Here is an 18762-nt window from a genome sequence, read left to right on the forward strand (position 1 = left end):
TTGCTCTTTACAGCACCAGATCTTGCTTCTATCACTGGTTACATCCACAACTGGGTATTGGTTTTGCTTTTGTTCCATCCCTTCATTCCTTCTAGAGTTATTTCTCCACTGATCTTCAGTAGCATACTGGGCACCTACCGATCTGGGGAATTCCTCATTCAGTAGCCTATCATTTTACCCTTTGATACTGTTCATGGGATTTTCAAGGCAAGTATACTGAAGTGGTTTGCCATTCCCTTCTCCAGTGTACCACATTCTGTCAGACCTCTCCACCATGACCCGTCCATCTTGGGTGGCCCCACACGGCCCGGATTAGTTTCATTGAGTTAGACAAGGCTGTGGTCCATATGATCAGATCAACTAGTTTTATGGGATTATGATTTCAGTGTGTCTGCCCTCAAATGCCCCCTCGAAATACCTACCGTCTTATTTGGGTTTTTCTTACCTTGGTGGTGGAATATCTCTTCAAAGTTGCTCCAGCAAAGCGCAGCCGCTGTACCTTACCTTGGACGTGCGGTAGCTCCTCTCCGCTACACTTCTGTTTGTGGTCGGTTGCGCCGAGCCAGCATCTCTCAGCATCTCTCGCTTCTGCGCCGCTGGAGCCGGCGTCTCGTTTGGCAGATGACACCTTGAAAGGACTACAGTTCCTTTCAGATACCCAAAGGCTCCTTCAAATGACATAGAAACCAGAATTCTCCAGTTTGGTCTTCCAATATGTGGGGAGTCAGAAAAATCCCCTGGAGAATGGAAAAGTTACCCCCTCCAGGATTCTGGCTTAGAGAATTCAATGGACTGTAGAATTCATGGGGATGCCAAGACTCTAACAATACTGAGAGACTATAAGATTCACGTTCAGTCAGAGCTAAATAAAGTTTCCTATCCTTTCAGTGATTGGCATTGATTGGGTACCCTGAAATAATTGGCATAAATGCAGAGAGAAGAAGACTCAATGTTGTCAGGAGGGGGAGAGAAGAACAGAGTGTGCATGCCATGAATAAAGGCTTTGCTGGGAAGGTGGGGGGACAGATTGAATGAGGGTGTCCTAATGTAGACAGTGGTGATGCTTACGCAGGATTGTGAAGGCCTCCATATTCTCACTGGTATCAAGGAAGGAAACTTTATTGACACACACTTACGAGCAATATACACAGAAAGGCATAAAAGACATAAAAGATGAGGAGAAAGATGCCTAGGAACCTGATGAAAATCAGCTCAGGGGAAGGGAAGTCAGTCTCCCCTGGGTGGGGAGGGAGTGGAAGGCATCCACGGGGAACACACAGGGATGAAGTTTGCAGAGCAAACTATGCCCCTGGATGAGAAGTTTGCCGAAAGGACTCTGGGCCTTTGTCCAGAGCAGGGGCCTGTTCTCCCTGCAGGGGTGTGACAGTCATGGTGGTCATCTGAGTCCTTGGCAGGAGCCAGGACAGGCTGCCACTTTGCAGGTGGTCGCTCAGGCCCTGCCTCGGGTTCAACTGCCAAAGCCCAAGCATTTGCACGTGGATGTGGAGGATCTGGAAGGCGGGTTGGGACATTGGGGCCTAGGGTTGGGGTCGTGCAGGCACAGAAATCCGATGTGCTGAGGGTGCTGGCCAGGACGCGGCTAGCCCCCTGTCTTTGGGAGGGGACATCTCAGGGCTCAATCTCTCCTCAGTGGATCGCTGGGTCCTGCACCTGGAGCTCCCACCTCCGTAGGGACAGGATTTGGATGTGGAGGCCGGCAGAGATTGACGGCCAGAGCTAGAGTTGGGGAAGAAGAAAAGTTTGTCATAGGCCAGCCTTGTCATGTGCCTAAGTGGGAACGAAAGCGTCCTAGACATTCACTAAGAAGGCCCAGCATCGGAGTCTTCTCTGCAGATTCCAAGATTGGTGGTGAGAGGACAGGCTTTGGACCAGGCCAAGCCCCAGCACTGGGGGTCACCTCCCTGTGTGGCTCAGCACCGCCTCTCCATGCTCACGTGCAGTAGCAGTAGCCTCCCAAACTCTGTGCTCTGCCTTGCTGGGCTCCAGGTCCTCCTACTGCCCCTGAGGCAGGGCTTCTCAGACTCTGGGTCAGAGCCTGCTGTGCAGAGCTGCGTGGCAGCCTGAGATTGGACCCCGAGGTGTGTTTGGTGGTGTTAGGGCAGCAGGCCTTGCCCGCTTCCTCTTCATCGCCAGCTGGGCTGAGCCCTCCTTGGCCACGCTCACCTGGAGCCTGCACTGGGCCTCCCAGGCAGGGGGCTGGTGCTCTGATCCCTCCTTCTGGGAGGTGGATGGGGTGTACACTTGAGGGACCACCTCGGGTGGGACACTCTGAAATGATAGTGACCATCAGCCAGCACTGCTTCGATATCTCTGAGCTGAGCCTGGCCAGGATGGCTGCTGCTTCTGCCCGTCTGCCCTTCTGCTCCCAGAAAGAGAAGAGACCAGTGTCTGCTCAGATACCCACCCGGGAGGACGGAGCCCCCCCCCCCCACCCCTGCCAAGGGTGTGAGGTCAGCCTGGGCAGCCGGCTCTGTCCGGACTCTCCCCATGCCAACCAGCGTGCTCTCCCCTGGGGTGTGGACACAAGCGGCCCACGTCTCCTGACCCACATGAGGCTGGGCTTGCTTGAGGCAGACACGCCCCAAGAAAAACGCATCCACACACAGGAAAAGGCCTCAGGGTTCCCCGTGTGGGACGGAAGAGGTGACTGTACCCGGCCTGGGGCTCCCCTGTTACCTTTCTGTTCCTTTGGACAAAGGGCCAGAGTCCTCTCGGGGGGGCCCTGAGCCAGCGTCAACCGCGTTTGCACACACTCTGCCTGTGAGCTCGCCTGAGGGCCCGACCTCTGGGCAGGGGCAAACAGCAGAACATCTTGACAGAAAGCTATCTGGCTGGGGGCTCCTTTCCGCTGGGGAGGCCTGGATACCCGGGTTGCAGGTTTTCATGGGTTCTTGCCAGGAAGTGACATCATTTCCTGGATTCGTGTCAGAGGTCCCTTCCACAAAGCTCCCCAAGGGAGCCTCTGGGTTTCTGGCTGTTCCCCCACACCCTTAGGCCACGTGCACGCACAGTGACACACACAGCCCACCCCACTGACTTGGGGAGACCTGGGTGCAGCCAGAGCCTGAGCTCTGAGGACACAGCTTCTTTCAGCCCAGCCCAGGCTCCTTCTTCTCAGAAGTGATGTGGCCCTGGGCAAGCCATGTGCCCCACAGGGTTTCCCCAATCTCTCCATCTGCAGAGTCGGGGTCATTCTCCCTCCCTTGCCTAGGTCTGTCAGCTTACGAACAGCTCCAGTGCCTGTTCAAACTTTGGGCCGCTATCTTGGACACTTAGACTTCCCAAAGGATGGATTCCACAAAGGGCTGACCTAGCACAGAATGGGGCAGAATCAGGCCTGGATGGGCTCTGGGACCTGGGAAAAGGCAGTCCCCTTCCTATCTGTTTTTAACGCCTGCATTGGGAGGACTGGAAGGTCATATTCAGACATCTCCCCCTCTGATCTCAACCTTCCTCTTCCTACTCAAGTGTCCCACTCAGCCCCCAGGGGTGGGGGAGGCTGCCCCAACAGTGGCTCCCCGCAATCTTGTCTTTGAGTCTCATCATCTTGGATCATTTTCCCCTTGCAGGGGGAATAGGCACTGTCAGTGTTTCCAACCTCAAGAAAGATTCATGTAAATTCTGTGACATCGACTCATTTCCTCTCTCCCTCGTTCCGTTTCTTTCTTGACCTTTCCAAATTCAGTCTGTCTCTTCCTCTCTGTCTCTCTCCTGTGGATGTTCGCATGCCTGTGAATGCATGTACGCATGTATATTGTTGACCTAGGGCACTTTCACACATTGGAGAAGGAAATGGCAACCCACTCCAGTGTTCTTGCCTGGAGAATCCCAGGGAAGGGGGAGCCTGGTGGGCTTCCGTCTGTGGGGTCACACAGAGTCAGACACGACTGAAGTGACTTAGCAGCAGCAGCAGCAGCATCAGCAGGGCGTGGCTTTAGGGTTTCGAGTGAGTTAAAGGTTTGGGGTTGGAGTGGTGTTGGGGAAGGAATAGTTATGGGCTTTATTTTAGGAGACTTAGTGCTGTGAGTTCTCAGTCTTTTTTACATAGGAACCCCTTCTCTGTTATTCTGCTTGCAAATATTTTTTTGTGTTCAGTCTGTTACCCTTTTGATTTGTTAATTCTTAGCTTTTCTGTTGCAAAGTTGTTCAAGTGGACAGAAGCCTGTGGGTGTCCTTTGGTTTCCTGTTTCCTGACTTGAAGACACCCGGTTTTGATCCCCTTCACACATGCTGAGAAGTCCCTGATATTAAGGAGCCTATGGCCCATGCTTATTTCCAGGAGTTTCTTCACTTCAGGCTTTGCGTTGATGTGTTTCACTGAATCTGAGGTGTTATGAGACCAAAAGCCAATGTGATTGTTCAGATGGAACCATCTCCAATTCCCACGGCCTTTCGTTGCAGAGGGTCTTGTTCCCATTCGTATCTCCTCCCCTCCTTTGGCGTTGATGAATTGACCATAGAAGCTTGGGTTGATTTCTGGACCCTCAATTCCATTCCATGGATCTGGTCCTGCGTCTTTGATTTCTTCCCAGTACCATGCTGTCCTGATGATCCTAGCGAGATAGTCTAATTGGCTATCAGGCAGCCTGCTATGTCCATTTCAGGGCTTTGCTGCAGATTGTACTGACTCTTATGACTACTTTCTCTTTCCATAGACATTTTGGAATTCTTTCGTTATAATGCCCTGAGAACAGACGTTGGTATTTTGCGAGGAATAGCGTGAAACCTCAGGATTGCCCCACAGTGGGGGTCGGAGGATGGGGAAGTGACATCATCTTACCAGGACGAATTCTTCTGATCCGCTAGCACAGCATAGTTTCCATTGGATTGGTGGGCTTCACCTTCTTTCATCCATCTCTTGCAGTTCTCTGAGAAGAGGGGCTTCCCTCCTGGGTTAGATGGACTCCTAGCTATTGCCTTTCAGGGAATGTCACTGTCGGTGGGGTTGATACTTGGCTTCTCACTCTAAGCATTAACTTTTAGTATTAGAAATCCCAAGGATTTCCCTTCCCCTTCCTCACAGTCCGTCTCTCTGAGCCTCCAGGTAGAACAGGCCTAGTCCAGGGTCCCACGGGGCTCGGGGATTGCAGCTAGACCGTGTGTCTCAAGCCCTCAGTGCTGGGCATCATTCGGTGTACTCTCCGTGTCCCTTCCTTCGCCTGGTGTCCCTTCAGACCTCTCCTTCAGGCTCCTTTGTGTTCATGACGTTTGTGTATTAGGAGCCAAATCCTGCCTAAGCTCTGTGTATGCAAATAGTTGCTTCCCAGCTTGGGAGGTGGCATTTGCTTTTTGCAGACGTTTTTTTCCCAGACACCAAACCTTGCATTTGACAAGGTTCACTGTGTTTCCTGGTTACTCTTTGTGTAGGGCCTTTCTGTATTGTGTGTGAAGACTCAGAGCTCATGCCTAATGTCTGCTTCATTTCCTTCTGGATTTGTGAACCATTTTGCATGGAATGTATGTCTAGGAATCATTTGAAGTGCATTTGTTGAAAGGAGTCAAGTTTCCATGGACATGCAAGTGATCCCCTCTGGTGTGCAAATACGTTGCTCCGAAACTCTTTTGGAGACCTTCTCGGAAAAATTGGTGTTTATCAGCTTGCATTTCCACAGTTGAATGGATTCAGCAGCTGTAGCATCCGGGACACTTTGTCCAGTGAAAGGGGAGACGGGTGCGGCCTCCGTTTCATGACCGATCCCCAAAACGGTTGACAGGGTGCTTATCTTCAATCTGTGAGCCATAGGCCACAGTCATCGTTATGTGCCCTTGGCTGTGTGAGCAGCTGAAGGGAGTTTCGTCTCTGCAGGCGCCCAGCAGGCCTGAGGCTTCGGACCGCCAGAGGTGAGCGTATCAGAGGACAGGAGCCACCGTGCCAGAAGTGGAGTGGGATCCACCCTGAGGGTGGGCACTGATTGTCAAGAGATGCTCCTGTGGGACTTTGATGGGTCCGGCACACTCTTCTCCCAGAGAGCGAGAGAGATGTCTATGGGCTCTGCTAGGCCCTCTGCTCCCTCTTGTGGTCCCGAAGGCTGGTTGTCACCATCCTGAGCCCCTAGCTCTGAGATGATGACCATTGCCACCTACACTGTGTTTGCCTTTGCCCGCGTGTCCATGTGAAGCATCAGGCTGTCTCTGAGCTACACTAGCCATGTGCATTGCCTCTCATTGGACATGCATATATTTATTCTCTTTCCTTCCCGATCATTGATTTTCTCGAGCATGTGGTGGCCACAAAGATGGTGTCTTTCTCTGGCCTTGTGTTCTGCGGAACACTTGTCCCTTTGTTGGTGTGGGTTTATCTTTCCATTTCTCCTGCCTGGTTTAGTGTTGTGAGTTTGTTTGTGCTTGCAGAAGAACTCCACATTTCCCTTGTGCCTGAGTTGTCCCACATACAACAACAATGCCTACCTGGGGATTCTGAGCACATTTTCCCAGAAGGCTTCGTTTGGCAGATGACATCTTGAAAGTTCCTACACAGTCCTTTCAAATACCCAAAAGCTATTTCAAATGACAAAGAAACCAGAATTCTCCAGTGTGTCTTCCAATAGGTGGGGAGTCAGAACAATCCCCTGGAGAAAGGAAAAGCGATCCACTCCAGGATTCTGGCCTAGAGAATTCAATGGACTGTAGAATTCATGGGGATGCCAAGACTCTAACAATACTGAGAGACTGTAACTTTCACCTTCAGTAAGAGCAAAATCCAATTTCCTAACATTTCAGAGATTGGCATTGATTGGGGACCCCGAAAGGATGGGAAGAAATGCAGAGAGAATTAGACTCAATGTTGTCAGGCGGGGGAGAGGGGAACGGGGAGTGCTTGCCATGAATCCAGGCTTTGCTGGGAAGTGGGGGTAATAGAATGAGGTTGTCTGAATGTAGACAGTGGTGATGCTTACACAGCATTCTGAAGGCCTCGGTATTTCCAAATGGCTTGAAGGAAGGAAAATTTATTGACACACACTTGTGAGCAAAATATACAGAAAGCCATAAAAGACAGAAAAGATGAGAAGAAAGATGCCTAGGAGCCTGATGAAAATCAGCTCAGAGGAAGGGAAGTCAGTCTCCCCTGGGTGGGGAGGGAGTGGAAGGCATCCACAGGGAACACACAGGGATGGAGGCTGCAGAGCCACCCGCGCCTCTGAACGAGGTGTTTGCCGAAAGTGCTCTGTGTCTCTGTCCAGATCAGGGGCCTGTTCTCCGTGCAGGGTTGGGACAGTCATGGTGGGCGCCTGAGTCCTTAGCAGGAGGCAGAACAGGCTGCCCCTGCGCAGGTGGTCACTCAGGCCCTGATTCGGGTTCTGCCACCAAAGCCCGAGCAGGTGCAAGTGCACATGGTGGCGGAGTTTCTGGAAGGCGGGGTAGGACATCGGGGCCTGGGGCTGGTTGTCATGCAGGCACAGAGATCCGATGTGCTGAGGGTGCTGACCAGTACCTGGCTGGCTCCGTGTGTTTAGGACGGGACGTCTTAAGTCTCCATATCCCCTCAGTGGATCCCTGGGTCTTGGAGATGGAGATCCCCCCTCTTTAGGGACAGGTCTTGTACGTGGAGGATGGCTGAGTTTGACGGCCAGAGCTAGAGCTGGGAGAGAAGAAAAATTTGCCACAGGCCAGCCTTGTCATGTGCTTAAGTGGGCAGGAAATATTCCTAGAGATTGGCTAAAAGGCCCAGCATCGGAGTCTTCTCTGCAGTCTCCAAGATGGGTGGTGTGAGGCCAGCCTTTGGTCCACGCCCAGCCTCAGCTCTGGGGTTCTCCTCCATGTGTGGCTCAGCACCGTCTTCCCTCACTCACATGCAGCAGCCCCAGCCGCCTCACCTCTGTGCTCTGCCGTACTGGGCTCCATGACCTCCTGCTGCCTCCGAGGCAGGGCTTCTCGGAACTCTGGGTCAGAACCGGCTGTGCTGAGCTCTGTCGCACTCTGAAACTGTGCTCCAGGGTTTGTGGTGGGTGGTGTCGGTGCAGCAGGCCTTCTCCGCTTCCTTTTCATCGCAAGTTGGGCTGAGCCGTACATTGCCACACTCACCTGGAGCCTGCACTGGGCCTCCCAGGCAGGGGGTTTGTGCTCTGAGCCCTCCCTCTGGAAGGTGGATCAGGTGTGCCCCTCAGGGGTCACCTCGGCTGGGACGCTGTGCAATGATAGTGACCATCAGTCAGCACTGCTTCGATATTTCTGAGCTGAGCCTGGCCAGGATGGCTGCTGCCTCTGGCCGTCTGCAATTCTGCTCCCAGAAAGAGCAGAGATGAGTGTCTGCTCAGATACCACCCGAGAGGACGGAGACCCCCCTGAGAGTGTGAGGTCAGCCTGGGCAGCCGGCTCTGCCCGGACTCTCCCCATGCCACCCAGCCTGCTCTCCCCTGGGGTGTGGACACAAGCGGCCCACGGGCTCCTGACCCACATGCAGCTGGGCTTGTTTGAGGCAGACACACCCCGAGAAACCCCATCCACACACAGGGAAAGGCCTCAGACTTCCCCGGGTGGGATGGGAAAGGTGGCCGGACCCAGCCTGGGGCTCCCCTGTTACCTTTCTGTACCTTCGGGCAAAGGGCCAGATGCCTCTCGGGGGTACCCTGAGCCAGCATCGACCGCGTTCCCCCACACTCTGCCTGTGAGCTCGCCTGAGGCCCTGGCCTATAGGTAGGGGCATACAGCAGAACATCTTGACAGCAATCGATCTGGCTGGGGGCTCCTCTCGGCTGGGGACGTCTGGCTACCCGGGTTTCCGGTTCTGTTATGTTCTGTTGCCAGGAAGTGACATCATGTCCTGGGTTCTTGCCCGAGGTCCCTACCACAAAGCTCCCCAAGGGAACCTCTGGGTTTCTGGCTTTGTCCCCGTGTCCTTAGGCCACGTGGAGGCACAGTGACACTCACACAGCCCATCACACAGCCTTGGGGAGAACTAGGTGCAGCCAGAGCCTGTGCTCTGAGGACACATCTGCTTTCAACCCAGGCTCCTTCATTTCAGAAGTGATATGGCCCTGGGCAATTCATGTGCCCCGCAGGGGTTCCCCCGTCTCTCCATCTGCAGAGATGGGGGTCACTCTCCCATCTCCTGCCTAGGTCTGTCGGTCTACTAGCAGCTCCAGTGCCTGTTCAAACTTTGGGCCGCCATCACAAGGAGCTTGGACACTGAGACTTCCCAAAGGAAGGATTCCACACCGGGCTGACCTAGCACAGAATGGGGCAGAATCAGACCTCGATGGGCTCTGGGACCTGGGAAAAGCAGTCCCCTTCCTGCCTATTTCTTGACCCCCACATTGGGAGGACCGGAAGGTCATATTCGGACATCGCCTCCTCTGATATCAACCTTCCTCGTCCTACTCAAGTGTCCCACTCAGCCTCGAGGGGCTGGGGAGGCTGCCTCAACAGTGGCTCCCCACATCCTTGTCTTTGAGTCTCATCATTGTGGGTCATTTTCCCCCTTGCAGGGGGCATAGGCACTGTCATTGTTTCCAACCTCAGGAGAGATTCATGCAAATTCTTTGAAATCAACTCATTTCCTCTCTCCATTGTTCAGTCTCTCTCCCTCCTTCCGTCTTTTTCTCGACTTTTCCAAATTCAGTCTGTCTCTTCCTCTCTGTGTCTCTCTTGTGGATGTTCACCTACCTGTGAATGCATGTAAGAATGTATATTTTTGACCTAGTGTGTGGCTTTAGGGTTTCGTTTTGAGTGAGGTAAAGGTTTTGGGTTTGATTTGGTGTTAGGGGAAGGGATATGTCTTGGGTTTGTTCTGGGAGATTTATTGGTGTGAGTTCTCAGTCTCATTTACATAGGAACCCCTTCTCCAATATTCTGCTTGAAAATATTCTTTTGTGTTCAGTTTGTTACCATTTTGATTTGTGAATGCTTTGCTTTTCTATTGCAAAGCTGTTCAAGTGGACGGAAGCTCGTGAGTGTCATTTGGTTTCCTCTTTCCTTGACTTGAAGAGACCCAATTTTGCTTCCCCCCCGCCCACATGATAAGAAGTCCCTGATATTAAGGAGTCTATGGACCGTGCTTATTTCTAGGAATTTCATCACTTCAGGCTTTGAGGTGATGTGTTTCACTGAATCGAAGGTGTTAGGAGACCAAAAGCCAATGTGATTTTTCAGACAGCACCATCTCCAATTCCCACGGCTTTTCGGTGCAGATGCTCTTGTTCCCATTCGTATCGCTTCCCCTCCTTTTGCATTGAGGAATTGACCGTAGAAGCTTGGGTGTATTTCTGGCCCCTCAATTCCATTCCATGGATCTGGTTCTGCCTGTTTGATTTCTTCCCAGTACCATGCTGTTCTGATGATCCTAGTGTTATAGTCTTATTGTCTATCAGGCAACCTGCTATGTCCATTTCAGGGCTTTGTGGCAGTTTGCATTGACTCTTTTGACTCCTTTGTGTTTCCGTAGACATTTTGGAATTCTTTCCTTATAATGCCCTGAGAAAAACCATTGATATTTTGAGAGGAATAGCGTGGAACCTCTGGATTGCCCCACGGTGGGGTCCGGAGGTCGGGGAAACTGACATCATCTTACCAGGAGGAATTCTTCTGATCCGTGAGTTTTTTTTCCATTGGGTTGGTGGGCTTCACCTTCTTTCATCCATCTCTTGCAGTTCTCTGAGAAGAGGGGCTTCCCTCCTGGGTAAGATGGACTCCCAACTATTGCCTTTCAGGGAATGTCACTGTCTCTGGGGTTGATACTTGCCTTCTCCTTCTAAACGTTTGCTGTGAGTGTTAGAAATGCCAAGGATTTCTCTTCCCCTTCTTCACTGTCAATCTCTCTGAGCCTCCAGGTAGAACAGGCCACGTCCAGGGTCCCTCGGGGCTCGGGAATTGGAGCTAGACCGTGTTTCTCAGGCCCCCAGTCCTGGGCATTATTTGGTGTACTCTCCGTGTCCCTTCCTTCGCCTGGTGTCCCTTCAGACCTCTCCTTCAGGCTCCTTTGTGTTCATGACGTTTGTGTATTAGGAGCCAAATCCTGCCTAAGCTCTGTGTATGCAAGCAGTTTTCTGCCAGCTGGGAGGTGTCGTTTGCGTTTTTCAGACGATCTTTCCCAGAGTTCAAAATTTGGATTTGACAAAGATCACTGTGTTCCCTGGTTACTCTTTGTGTAGGGCATTTCTGTATTGTGTGTGAAGACTCAGAGCTCATGTTTAATGTCTGCTCCATTTCCTTCTGGATTTGTGAACCGTTTTGCTTGGAACATATGTCTAGGAATCATTTGAAGTGCATATGTTAAGAGGTGTCAAGTTTCCATGGACATGCATGTCATCCCCTCTGGTTTCCAAATGTGTTGCTCCAAAACTCTTTTGAGACCTTCTCGGAAAGATGGGTGTTTTAGAGCTTCCATTTCCACAGTTGAATGGACTCAGCAGCTCTAGCATCAGGGACGCAGTGTCAAGTGTAAGGGGAGTCGGGTTTGGCCACCCATTCATCACCGATCCCCAGCTCAGGTTGACAGGGCGCTGATCTTCCATCTGTGAGCCGCAGGCCACAGGCATCCTTGTTTGCCTTTTGCTGTGTGAGCAGCTGAAGGGAGTTTCGTCTCTGCACACGCCCAGCAGGCATGCGGCTTCGGACCGCCAGAGGTGAGCATCTCAGAGGCCAGGTGCAACTGTGCCAGAAGTGTAGTGGGATCCACCCTGAGGGTGGGCACTGATCATCAAGAGATGCTCCTGTGGGACTCTGATGGGTCCAGCACACTCTTCTCCCAGAGAGCGAGAGAGATGTCTATGCACTCTTCTTGGCCACCGCTTCATCTTGTGGTCCCGAAGGCTGGTTGTCACCATCTTGAGCCCCTAGCTCTGAGATGATGACCACCGCCTCCTGCACTGGTTTCACTTTGCCCGTGTGTCCATGGGAAGCTTCAGGCTGTCTCTGAACTGCACTAGCCATGTGCGTTGCCTCTCATTGTTCCCGCACATGTTTCTTCTGTTTCCGTCCCGATCACTGATTTTCTTGAGATTGTGCGGCCACTCGGATGGTGGGTCTTTCTTTGGCATTATGTTCTGCGGAACACTTGTCACTTGTTGGTGTGGGTTTATCTTTCCATTTCTACTGCCTTGTTTATTGTTGTGAGTTTGTTTGTGATGGCAGAAGAACTCAGCATTTCCCTTGTACCTGAGATGTCCCACTTACAACAGCAATGCCTACCTGGAGATTCTGAGCACATTTTCCGAGAGAGCTTCATTTGGCAGATGACATCTTGAAAGAATCTACAGGGTCCTTTCAGATACACAAGTTCAGTTCAGTTCAGTAGCTCAGTTGTGTCTGACTCTCCGTGACCCCATGAATCACAACGCACCAGGCCTCCCTGTCTATCTCCAACTCCTGGAGTTCACTCAAACTCATGTCCACAGAGTCGGTGATGCCATCCAGCCATCTCATTCTCTGTCGTCCCCTTCTCCTCCCATACCCAACCTTTCCCAGCATCAGAGTCTTTTCCAGTGAGTCAACTCATCCCATGAAGTGGCCAAAGCATTGCAGTTTCAGATTCAGCATCAGTCCTTCCCATAAACACCCAGGATTGATCTCCTTTAGAATGGACTGGTTGGATCTCCTTGCAGTACAAGGGACTCTCAAGAGTCTTCTCCAATACCACAGTTCAAAAGCATCAATTCTACGGTGCTCAGCTTTCTTCACAGTCCAAATCTCACATCCATACATGTCCACGGGAAAAAACATAGCCTTGACTAGACGGAGCTTGGTTGGCAAAGTAATGTCTCTGCTTTTAAATATACTATCAATGTTGGTCATAACTTTCCTTCCAAGGAGTAAGCTTCTTTTAATTTCCTGACTGCAATCAGCATCTGCACTGATTTTGGAGCCCCCAAAAATAAAGTCTGACACTGTTTTCACTGTTTTTCCGTCTATTTCCCATGATGTGATGGGACCAGATGCCATGATCTTTGTTTTCTGAATGTTGAGCTTCAAGCCAACCTTTTCACTCTCCTCTTTCACTTTCATCAAGAGGCTTTTGAGTTCCTCTTCACTTTCTGCCATAAAGGTAGTGTCATCTGCGTATCTGAGTTTATTGCTATTTCTCCCGGCAATCTTGATTTCAGCTTGTGATTCTTCCAGCCCAGCGTTCTTCAACATGTACTCTGCATATAAGATAAATAAGCAAGGTGACAATATACAGCCTTGACGTACTCCTTTTCCTATTTGGAACCAGTCTGTTGTTCCATGTACAGTTCTGAGTGTTGTTTCCTGACCTGCATACAGGTTTCTCAAGAGGCAGGTCAGGTGGTCTGCTATTCCCATCTCTCAGAATATTCTACAGTTTATTGTGATCCACACAGTCAAAGGCTTTGGCATTGTCAATGAAGCAGAAAAAGATGTTTTTCTGGAACTCTTTTGCTTTCTCTATGATCCAGCAGATGTTGGCAATTTGTTCTCTGGTGCCTCTGCCTTTTCAAAAACCTGCTTGAACTTATGGGTGTTCACGGTTCACATACTGGTGAAGTCTGGCTTGGAGAATTTTGAGAATGACTTTACTAGAGTGTGAGATGAGTGCAATTGTGTGGTGGTTTGAGCATGCGTTGGCATTGCCTTTCTTTGTGATTGGAATGAAGACTGAACTTTTCCAGTCCTGTGGCCACTGCTGAGTTTTCCAAATTTGCTGGCATATTGAGTGCAGCACTTTCACAGCATCATCTTTCAAGATTTGAAATAGCTCAACTGGAATTCCATCACCTCCACTAGCTTTGTTCGTAGTGATGCTTTCTAAGGCCCACTTGACTTCACATTCCAAGATGTCTGGCTCTAGGTCAGTGATCACGTTATCGTGACTATCTTGGTTGTGAAGATCTTTTTTGTACAGTTCTTCTGTGTATTCTTGCCACCTCTTCGTGATATCTTTTGCTTCTGTTAGGTCCATACAATTTCTGTCCTTTGTCGAACCCATCTTTGCATGAAATGTTCCCTTGATATCTCTAATGTTCTTGAAGAGATCTCTACTTTTTCCTATTCTGTTGTTTTCCTCTATTTCTTTGCATTAGTCACTGAGGAAGGCTTTCTTATCTCTCCTTGCTATTCCTCGGAATTCTGCATTCAGATGCTTATATCTTTCCTTTTCTCCTTTACTTTTCACTTCTCTTCTTTTCACAGCTATTTGTAAGGCTTCCTCAGACAGCCATTTTGCTTTTTTGCATTTCTTTTCCATGGGGATGATCTTGGTCCCCGTCTCCTGTACAATGTCACGAATCTCCGTCCAGAGTTCATCAGGCACTCTATCTATCAGATCTAGTCCCTTCAATCTATTTCTCACTTCCACTGTATAATCATAAGGGATTTGATTTAGATCATATCTGAATGGTCTAGTGGTTTTCCCTACTTTCTTCAATTTAAGTCTGAATTTGGCAATAAGCAGTGCATGATCAGAGCCACAGTCAGCTCCTGTTCTTGTTTTTGCTAACTGTATAGAGCTTTTCCATGTTTGGCTGCAAACAATATAATCAATCTGATTTTGGTGTTGACCATCTGGTGATGTCCATGTGTAGAGTCTTCTCTTGTGTTGGAAGAGGGTGTTTGCTATGACCAGTGCGTTCTCTTGACAAAACTCTATTAGCCTTTGCCCTGCTTCATTTCGTGCTCCAAGGCCAAATTGCCTGTTACTCCAGGTGTTTCTTGACTTCCTACTTTTGCATTCCAGTCCCCTATAATGAAAAGGACATGACTTTTAGGTGTTAGTTCTAAAAGGACTTTTAGGTCTTCATAGAACCGTTCAACTTCGGCTTCTTCAGTGTTACTGGTTGGGGCATAGGCCTGGGTTACTGTAATATTGAAAGGTTTGCCTTGGAAATGAACAGAAATCATTCTGTCATTTTAAAGATTGCATCCAATTACTTCACTTTGGAATCTTTTGTTGACCATGATGGCTACTCCATTTCTTCTAAGGGATTCCTGCCCACAGTAGTAGATATAATGGTCATCTGAGTTAAATTCACCCATTCCAGTCCATTTTAATTCTCTGATTCCTAGAATGTCTATGTTCACTCTTGCCATCACCTGTTTGACCAGTTCCAATTTGCCTTGATTCATTGACCTAACATTCCAGGTTCCTATGCAATAATGCTTTTATCACAGCGGACCTTGCCTCAATCACCGATCACATCCACAACTGGGTATTGGTTTTGCTTTTGTTCCATCCCTTCAATCCTTCTATAGTTATTTCTCCACTGATCTCCAGTAGCATACTTGGCACCTACCGACCTGGGGAATTTCTCATTCATTATCCTATCATTTTTCCCTTTGATACTGTTCCTGGGCTTCTCAAAGCAATTATACTGAAGTGGTTTGCCATTCCCTTCTCCAATGGACCACATTCGGCTGTGGTCATGTGATCAGATCGACTAGTTTCCTGTGATTATGATTTCAGTGTGTCTGCCCTCTGATGCCCCCTAGCAATACTTACCATCTTATTTGGGTTTCTCTTACCTTGGGCGTGAGAGCAGCTCTTTACAGCTGCTCCAAGTAAGTGTAGCCGCTGCACCTTACCTTGGATGAGGGTTATCTCTTCAAGGCAGCCCCCCCGACCTTGAACGTGGAGTAGCTCCTCTCGGCTCTCCTGCGCCTGTGCAGCCACCGCCTATTAGACGCCTGGCCTCAGGTGTGGGGTAGCTCCTCACAACCTCGCCTCTTTGTGTGGTCGGTTGCGCCGGGGCCAGCGTCTCTAGCGTGTGCACTGCAGGGGTCCGGCATCTCTCGCATCTGCCTCAGATACCCAAAGGCTACTTCAAATGACATAGAAACCAGAATTCTCCAGTTTGGTCTTCCAATATGTTGTTTCTCAGAAAAATCCCCCAAGAAAAGAAAAGCTACCCACTCTAGGATTCTGGCCTGGAGAATTCCATGGACTGTAGAATTCATGGGGATGCCAAGACTCTAACAATACTGAGAGATTATAACTTTCAACTTCACTCAGAGCAAAATCCAGTTTCCTGTCATTTCATTGATTGGCATTGTTTGGAGTTCCCGAAAGAATGGGAATAAATGCAGAGAGAAGAAGACTCAATATTGTCATGCGGCGGAGAGAGGAACGGGGAGCGCTTGCCATGAATCCAGACTTTGCTGGGAAGTGGTGGGGGGATAGAATGAGGGTATCCGAATGTATACAGTGGTGCTGCTTACACAGTATTGTGAAGGCCTCCATATTCCCATCTGGCATCAAGGAAGGAAAATTTGTTGACACACTTACGAGCAAAATATACAGAAAGCCATAAAAGACAGAAAAGATGAGAAGAAAGATGCCTAGGAGCCTGATGAAAATCAGCTCAGGGGAAGGGAAGTCAATCTCCCGTGGGTGGGGAAGGAGTGGACGGCATCCACGGGGAACACACAGGGATGGAGGCTGCAGAGCCAACTGCACCACTGGACGAGGTGTTTGCCGAAAGGGCTCTGGGCCTCTGTCCAGAGCAGGGGCCTGTTCTCCGTGCAGGGGTGGGACAGTCATGGTGTGCATCTGAGTCCATGGAAGGAGCCAGGGCAGTCTGCCCCAGCGCAGGTGATCATTTAGGCCCTGACTCAGGTTCTGCCACCAGAGCCCGAGCAAGTGCAAGTGCACGTGGAGGTGGAGGTTCTGGAAGGCCGGGTGGGACATCGGGGACTGGGGCTGGGGATCATGCAGGCACAGAGATCCGATGTGCTGTTGCTGCTGGCCAGTACACGACTGGCCCCGTGTCTTTTATAGGTGATGTCTTAGGTCTCGATCTCCCCTCAGTGGATCTCTGGGTCCTGCACCTGGAGCTCCCACCTCTGTAGGGACAGTTCTTTTACGTGGAGGCTGGCTGAGTTTGATGGCCAGAGCTAGAGCTGGGGGAGAAGAAGAGTTTGCCACAGGCCAGCCTTACCATGTGCCTAAGTGGGCACGAAAGCATCCTAGAGATTGGCTAAGAAGACCCAGCATCAGAGTCTTCTCTGCAGTCTCCAAGATGCGTGGTGTGAGGGCAGCCTTTATTCCAGTCCCAGCCCCAGCTCTGGTAGAATCCTCCCAGTATGGCTCAGCACTGCCTCCCCACACTCACATGCAGGAACCCCATCCGCCTCACCTCTGTGCTCTGTTGTGCTGGGCTCCAGGTTCTCCTGCTGCTTCCAAGGCAGGGCTTTTCCGAGTTCTGGGTCAGAGCCGGCTATTCTGAGCTTTGTGGTAGCCTGAAACTGGGCCACGGGGTGGGTGCTGGGTGGTGTCTAGGAAGCAGGTCTTGCCTGCTTCCCCATTATCACCAGGTGGTCTGAGCCCTCCGTTGCCACGCTCACCTGACGCCTGCACTGGGCCTCCCGGGCAGGGGGCTGGGGCTCTGAGCTCTCCCTCTGGGTGGTGGATGTGGTGTGCCCCTCAGAGGACACCTCGGGTGGGACACTCTGCAATGATAGTGACCGTCAGCCAGCCCTACTTCGATATTTCTGAGCTGAACCTTTCTAGGATGGCTGCTACTTCTGCCTGTCTTCTCTTTTGTTCCCAGAAAAAGCAGAAACGAGTATCTGCTCAGATACCCACCACGGAGGATGGACATACCCCTGAGGGCGTGAAGTCAGCTTAGGCAGCCGGCTCTTCCTGGACTCTCCCATGCAACCCAGTCTGCTCTCCCCTGGTGTGTGGACACAAGTGGCCCATGGGCTCATGACCCACATGCGGCTGGGCTTGTTTCAGGCAGACACACCCCGCGAAACCCCCATCCACACACAGAAAAAGGCCTCCGTCTTCAACGGGTGGGACTCAAAAGGTGGCCTGACCTGGCCTGGGGCTCCCCTCTTACGTTTCTTTTGTTTGGGAAAAGGGCCAGAGGCCTCTCTGGGGGGCCCTGAACCAGGGTCGACCGCATTCCCAAACACTCTGCCTGTGAGCTGGCCTGAGACCCCGGCCTCTGGGAAAGGGCAAACAGCAGAACATCTTGAGGGCAAGCAATCTGGCTGGGGCTCCTCTCCACTGGGTAGGCCGGGATACCTGGGTTGCAGGTTCTGTTGGGTTCTTTTGCCAGGAAGTGACATCGTGTCCTGGGTCGTGGCAGAGGTCCTTTCCACATAGCTCCCCAAGGGAACCTCTGGGGTTCTGGCTGTTCCCCCACCCCCTTAGGCCACGTACAAGCACACTGACACCCACACAGCCCAACCCACAGCCTTGGAGAGACTTGGGTGAAGCAAGGGCCTAAGCTCTGAGGACACAGCTGCTTTCAGCCCAAGCTCCTTTTCTCAGAAGTGATGTGGCCCTGGGCAAGCCATGTACCCCGCAGGGTTCCCCCAGTCTCTCCATCTGCAGAGTGGGGGTCACTCTCCCATCTCTTGCCTAGGTCTGTCAGCCTACGAACAGGTCCAGTGCCTGTTCTAACTTTGGGCCACTATCACAAGGAGCTTGTACACTGACACTACCCAAATGATGGATTCCACACAGGGCTGACCTAGCACAGAATGGGGCAGAATCAGGCCTGGATGGGCTCTGGGACCTGGGAAAAGGCAGTCACATTCCTGCCTTTTTCTTGACCCCCACTTTGGGAGGACCGGAAGATCATATTCAGACATCGCCCCCTCTGATATCAACCTTCCTCATCCTACTCAAGTGTCCCACTCAGCCTCGAGGGGTTGGGGAGTCTGACCCAACAGTGGCTACCCGCAACCTTGTCTTTGAGTCTCATCATCTTGGGTCATTTTCCCCCTTGCAGGGGGAATAGGCACTGTCATTGCTTCCAACCTCAAGAGAGATTCATGCAAATTCTGTGAAATCGACTCGTTTACTCTCTCCATTGTTCAGTCTCTCGGCCCTCGTTCCATCTC

The 18762-nt window shown here is 51.0% G+C and overlaps 1 pseudogene; it reads right to left on the reverse strand.

The window, feature by feature from the left end:
* Nucleotides 1-1636: 1636 nt before the first annotated feature.
* On the reverse strand, nucleotides 1637-17816 carry LOC148778261 (uncharacterized; annotated as a pseudogene).
* Between the last annotated feature and the right edge of the window lie 946 nt (nucleotides 17817-18762).

Source organism: Moschus berezovskii, chromosome 4, assembly GCF_049115385.1.
Source record: "Moschus berezovskii isolate FMDL1 chromosome 4, NW_MosBer_1.0, whole genome shotgun sequence".
Taxonomy (NCBI): Eukaryota; Metazoa; Chordata; class Mammalia; order Artiodactyla; family Moschidae; genus Moschus; species Moschus berezovskii.